The sequence below is a fragment of the Rhincodon typus genome, chromosome 5, assembly GCF_021869965.1.
Source record: "Rhincodon typus isolate 14 chromosome 5, sRhiTyp1.1, whole genome shotgun sequence".
Lineage (NCBI taxonomy): Eukaryota > Metazoa > Chordata > Chondrichthyes > Orectolobiformes > Rhincodontidae > Rhincodon > Rhincodon typus.
The window spans coordinates 102,667,308-102,674,682 of record NC_063336.1 but is presented as its reverse complement, the minus strand read 5'-3'; positions in this window follow the sequence as shown (position 1 = coordinate 102,674,682).

The window sequence follows — 7,375 nt, the reverse complement described above, 5'->3', positions numbered from 1 at the left end:
TCAAACATAAAAACTAACTGGTCTGTGTTTAATTTTCAATAATTCTCTTCCTAGCTAATTTTGTGATAGGTTTGACAAGCATGTACAGTTATATTTATGTAATAAATACTGGTGTGTTTATCTCAAGTAGAAAGTCTGACCTAAAAATTCAGCTGAATATACAATGTAATAATTTTGCATGGTTTTTATGCAAACAGCTTTCTCTCAGTAAAACACTATTGCTGGGAAGTAAGGCAAAATGCTGAACCACTGGAGGGGTAATAACTGAGTTTTCTTTTTTACACTATCATTTTCAAGACCTCTGCCTTAAGTCCCTCTGCGGTCTTGGTTTACTCTACCTGGGAAAGATTCTTCAATTCTATCCTCTAGTGTGCCTCTTCTCTTCATCTGATTTATCACTACCTATTCTCTGTTCTTGTGGCCCTGTCATGGGAGACTGGCTTTTCATTCATTGTATCCCATTCTGTTGTCACAATGACAGAATATTTCCGAAAGTACTTACAAACATATTAAACTTTTAATTACAACATGTGTTAAAAGAACACACAGCCAAAAAATGGCCACTAATGTAAATTTAGTGGCTGCCTGAGGAAAGAGACCCTAGAATGTCACACCTGATCAGGTGTAAAGGAATCGTCAAGGGGGTGGATTTAAGGGGGGGGAAATGAACCACAAACTGAGCTGCAATCTCCTCAGAATTATCTCAGACTGTGAACACAATGAGAAAAAAGACAGGAATCTAAGTGGAAGATGTTTTCTCACCTGTGCCTTATAAGAACAAGGGTTATAAGCCAATTCAAACTTGTTTTGTGTATTTTAGCAGAAGAAGGTATACAAGTGAGCTGAGATGTTTGTGAGTGCCAATGGGCTGAGGGGCTTCTGTACACCAGGCTGGGTTTGATCACTAGTACGCCATGAAGTTTCACCGTCGGAGAATCCCGACTCGTCAGCCGTCCATTTCAGGTCGAAGATTCTGCCACTTTTTTTATTTTCCAGTGCTAGAAGCTAGTTGGTCAGCAAGCCAATCAACAGAAAACAGGACAAAATAAGAGTTCTCCTATTCCGAGTGCTGTCAGCCAACCATGTAAAATTAACATGGAAATGCCAAGAATCCCAAAATCAACTGTTTATCTGTCACTTTTCTAATCCTCCAAAATTACCCATCAAGTTGATGCATGTTTATTTTAACTTCTATTATGTTTTTTCCTAAACTCACTTCTTATTCTTAATCTTTGTGTATATGTATTGCATTATTATATGTTCTCACGTTTAGTGAACTTACCCTTTGTTAACTCAAGACAGCCTGGTTAATTTGGTTCCTTTTAAAAGAAATTCATGTGTTCTGGGAGAAAGATATACACAAGTGAGGGGATTCTTTGTCAAATTTCCTTGTTGTGACCAAACAAGGCAGCAAGTGACTAAAAAAAAGGTGGAGCCAATTCATCCATCCTTGTCCAGAAACTTGACAATTTGACACATTCTACCAGAAACCGGAATAATTTGGAGAACTTCACCTGGTTTCTGGTCATTACACCCAGCCTTCAGAAGGCTCATAACGGCTCTTGAATTCTGCCTTTGGCCGACACCCTGAGAGTTTTCTACCTCTGCTTCATAAAATACACCCTGACATTAGATTGGATGAAACATGCTATTGTGCTATTGATCGAAGTGCTCTGTGTGAAACTTATTTAAAATATAGTCCAAAGATCCTATCGCTAAAATGCAGCAATTAGAATATTCTATCTGGTTTTGGGCAGTCTCCTTTAAGGGATAATTGGAAACACAATTGGAGAGTTGCAGAAGCAATCCATTCAGATCATACTCAAAATGCAGGTCATAAGGGAAGACTAAAGAAAGTGGGACTCTGCATTAACACTCAGATCTGAGAGGATGTCCAAAGTGATGAGAATCCTGGATAAGGGAAATAGTGAAAAACAATTTTAACTGGTCAATGAGTCAGTCAGGAGGACATCCAGACGAAACCTGCAGCAAAAGGTTGGAAACCATTTTCAATGCAGTAAATTGTTTTGTTACTGGATGCACTAGCTTAAATTGATAGCAATATAAGTGCATGACACATCTATTAGAGCCCATAATAACCCAATATAATTTTCAAAAACTTTGAAAGGAAAAGAGGAGTGCGAAAAATTGATACCTCTTTCAGAGAGCTGACTTTTAATTCATGGTCTCTACTTGCACCATAAAATCCTCCATTCTACTACTTAAAATCTGCTGGAATCCAATATTTCTGATCAATAGCAGACTTTACAAAAAATAATAAACTTAATAGAATGCAGCATAGTCTAGGTAATTCAATATGGCAAATTTGCTTGTCCATTTATTGAAATTGACTAAAGTTAATAACTAGCAATCTGAATAGGAAGTTTTTTTTCATGACAGAGCAGATTTAATGAGGTAAGAAATGCTTCAGTTGCCTGGGTCAACTGTAAAAATAAACTATCATTGATATTGTAAAGCTTAATCTATGGAAAATAAGACATACTTTCCAGGTGTGTTGGAAGAATGTTGAACTGCAGCATCACTGTGCAACAGTGCATCATATGAATATCATCACACCCCTACTATGTTCTTAAAGATGGGCTGACTTCACAATTTTGGACATGTGGCAGAAATTGTTCAAACAATTATATTATACAAGCATAATATGACATTCAACGTAATAATTTTATTTCACAGCACTAGATCACGTTGGGTTTTTGATTCATTCACTTTACTGGCTATATAGAGCAGTGCTTCTCACTTTTACACACAGATACAGAGAGATACAAGCTGTTAGAACAGAAATCAAGATCTGGTAATTTCTAATGATAGCCTCCTTAAAATATCGGGCTGTTTTCTATTATTGAAACAAGCATCTGCAGTGAGGAGTGGCACCGTGAATTTATGGAGCATTGTCATGACAATGGATCAGAACGACAAAGTACTGTGAACAGTGTTAATTTTGAATTCTGGGATGTGTTTTTGTTTAAAGAAGACTACAACAGACAAAAAAAAGACTGCAGATGTAAATTCAATGTTCTTTGGCAAAGTCCTGGGTGGGACCCTTATTATACCTGTAAAGTACCAAGGAAAGTTTGAACAGGGAAATGTAACAGGAATAGCTAACAAGGGGGTGACTACTCCCTGTCTCTCAGCAGAAAATAACTTCTTGCAGACATTTTATGAGCTTTGTACTTCCTGAGTGTACAATAAAGGCATTCCTAGACTGGTCAGTACATTAATTGGGGGGAGGTGCTCTAATATAAAGTTTTTGTCACACTTTTCATAATTTTTTTGCCAATAATACATTCCTCCTATGTCCGTATTTATAAGATGATCTCTCCTGTACTACCTGGAGTAAGGCTGTCCACCTGAACTTTGCATCTCGCTGTTACTCTGCCTATTGAGAAATACAGAGAAATTTTATTCTGTTTCCCACATTGACAGCGCTTCAACTAACAATAAAAAAATTAAAAATACATGTCATATATTTAAAAGATTAGAACAGAATATATAATTTTAAAATGTGAACTGTGGTTATATCATGTCCTGTCCAAATGCCCCACTAACTAATTTCACTTCTTATAGTCTTTACTTCCTATTTGCAATTGAAGAAAATCAACTAACGTGAAAAATAAATTTCTTGGCATCACCAAACTAGCACCAGATTCACTCGCCTATCTTTTATGTCATGAATCTGTCTGGGGATTGGATGGTCCATTGTGCACTGATCCTTTATTCATCCATCTCCCATGGGACCCTTTCTGTTTCAGTGCCAGCCACTGTGCGTGCACTGACGGTAGAACATTTAGGTAAGGAAGCTGCTTTATAGTTGTATAATATCGTATGTGACACAACCGACAGAAGAAAATTGGGCTTAAGTAATCCCCAAGTTTAACTGACCTGGTACTGCCAGAGGTGAAATCTTATATAAATGAACTCTGTAGACACAGCACATGGAACCTGCTGAGGTTAAAATGAATTAAATTTGCTCTCTCTCATATCATTAAACAATTGATCAATTAAGGCACCAAAGGCAGTGTTATTCTGTACTTACAGGATTTTTAATTTTATAATGGAAGAGTTTGTTCCTTTATCGTTACCTAAAGTAAACTATGAAACGGTCACTATAACATAAAGGTGAATCAAGTGATCAGACTGCTTTGGGGAACTGGCAGGCACAAAAAACATGCTACAAGTTTACAGAAGGATTTTGTTGGTTTGGTTTAGCTGTGCACCACTCAGAGAAAAACAAAATATTAAAAAGAAATAAAAACTGCAGTGGAAGGGAAATGCAGCAGCCCAGTTAAAATGTGTGAAGAAGGGAACCAGCGGGTCAACGGTTCAAGTGTCATTCATCAGAAATGAAAACTGAAAAGATAAGGAAGCCCCTAAATACCAATAAACATAAAAAGATAAAGGCAGGGACTTGGAAGCACAAAGGGGCTGAATTACATTATAAGTAAACTGAATCATAGGATCCCTACAGTGTGGAAACAGGCCATTCAACCCATCATCAACTCTGCAAAGAACATTCTACTCAGACCCCTTATTCCTGAAACCCTGCATTTTCCATGGCTAACCCATCTATCTGCACATCCCTGGACACTGTGTGCCATTTAGCATGTCCAATCCAACTAAGCTGCACATCTTTGGATTGTGCGAGGAAACCCACGCAGACAAAGAGAGAATGTGCAAACTCTACACAGACAGTCACCCAAGGGTGGACTCGAACCAGGGTGCCTGGTACTGTGAGGCAGTAGGCCTAACTACTGAGCCACCATGCCGGTGACTATGTATTAGAAAAGCAGGAGACTGCTTGGTGGTATATAAGAGCATTCACACCAGGTATCAGAGGGCAACAGAAACCAGGGGCTTCACTACAACTATCTTGTGACCCCTGAGCACTGCTAGACAGACTGCTTTACATTGATTGTCAAAAAAGAATACTGTTCTAATACCATTTCAAGTGTACTTGTGGTTTATGAGCCAATTGTTTAACTTGTGCCCTCATCATAATTCAACCTGTCGTTAAAATCATTTTTATTTTGCAAATGTCACTTATTGTTTCAAACCATGCAAATCAAAACCTGAAGCAGTTTTCAAGGCATGGGAGAAACCTTTATTAGGACCAAAAGTTTAAAAAAATACTCCAGAAGACCTGAAATTAAAACAGTAGGTAATTGGGAAACCGCACCATGCTCAAAAAGACGCATGGGCCAAGACTCCAGACCCAGAGTGACCTTCACATTCACCTTCAGAAAAACAGCATTCCAATGATGTTTCTGAACCCAGATATTACGTGACCTCCATGTCTATGTTCCTGATTTTCTATTCCAAACCTCTACATTGGAATATTCATCCCAACAGCTCCTCAGCAGTCACCCAGAGAGAACCAAAACAGTAAGAGTTGGCAGGTGCAAGCATCACAGTTAAAGTTGCTTCTGGCCTCAGCTACATGTAAGCTGTTTGTGGGCAGGATGTCAATGAATATTTATGAGGAGTGGAAGCCCTGACTGTTTTTCCCTTCCTTAGCCCAGGAACACTAACTGTACTGTCCTTATCACTGCTGCACCAGTCAAAATAGGAAACTTCCAGGGATGTATCTGACTAAATGCACAATGAAATCCAATCGCAATGGAGCCAACAGGAAAGTCTCTGCTTTTACTTTGCACACTCTGATAATGATTGTGGTGTGGGAAATTACATTTATGTTCCACTTTCACCCCTTTATCTGGGTAGAACTTAAGATCTGTAGCTCAAGGACATAAACACTAACAACATTGTAGTTAAATGTAGATTCAAGCTTTGCAGCATTTAAAATACTTTGCATCAGGCAAAGTAGCCAAAGAACAGCAATCTTGCACAAACACACTACACGTGGAAAAGTCACTGTTGAACATACAGGATCTGAACAAAGGTTAATGCTTCAGGTGGGAGCTGCTACCATTACATCAATAAATATCTTGTATTTTTTTTCTGTCAAACACATTTTGCCTTCACAGGTGCCTCTTTTGAGGCCAATATTGGTCTTGTGACACCAGCCAGCAGCGACATTGTGTACATTCTGTGGAAAATGAAAAGACGATTTTTACCAACACCTGCAGAAAATCCATGGTGGTTTCTCTGTATTAGCACTGTAGATTTTAACACCTTGTTGCTCTAGCCAGCTTGAACAAGAATGTGTATCAATTTTGTAATTATCAATTAAAATGTTATCAATGCAAACTGAAAATGTTCAGAGGTAGTCTAAAGCTTCTATCACAGCTGTGTTGATTTTTAAAGCTGCTCAATTTACATGCTGCCTACCCTTCATCGCCACCTGCAAGATTTCTTGTCACAACTGCAAGGCAAAAAAAAATTATTAAAGTGACGAAAATCCCATCAATTTCTTGCTAAATGATCACTACCAGCATCTAAATATCCTTTGTGTTGGAAATACATTTGGTTCCAGTCTTTGCCTATGGCTAAATTACACCAAGTATTCTCTAATTACAGATATGGGTCTTCAGTGGTGGTTAGTGCCTTAGTCAGGTTATCTCATGACGTTTCACATGAAAGCATCTAAAAATTGAAGGACTGCGGCTCTTTAAATTGTGTAAGCTGTATAGAACACCCAATTCACAAGGGCCCAAATACAGCTCAACGAAGATTTCCACTGGCCTTAGCCTCACAGCAAAACTCGGACAGCCTGATCATGTATGTTAATTTGAGGCAAACGGATCTATAGCACAAGTCCACCTGTTCACACCATTAATGCTCATAATCGATACAAAGTAGGTGCTGATGGATCCTGTTTCCCTGGCCTTTAGTAGTTTCCACCAATGACCGTGTTCAGATGTTGAATATTAGATTGGAAAGGTTTTCTTTTTGCCTTTTAGATATATTTTCTGGTATTTCCTTGACATCACTTCTCACGGTTTTATTTGTACTGCTATATTTGTTTCTCCCTAATCTTTTCCACATCCAAGTACTCTTGTTGAAGCATGAACTTTGTTACATTTGTAGTCTGCTTCTGCCTGCAGTTGGCATATGGCAGTCATCTGCTGCCATGGCCTGTTCAGCCAGATGGTCTTCATTACTATTAAAATGAAGGCATCCTGTGAGGCTCTGGGAAAACAGGTTTGATTTTGCGCTGGTGCAATGGAAGCAATAGGCCACAGTGCTGTGACCCCTTCACATGGATTGGGAAGACCAACTCTATCTTTGGTGTCCACAGTTCACCACATAAGGATGACAGATTAGAAATAGTTCACCTCATTACTTTGTAAAGAGTCACATACTGAATGAATGCATCTACTCAAAAGATAGTTGTTTGTACAAGGGGCCAAAATGAGTTTACATAATGGAAAGAGATAGTAGGAACTGCAGATGC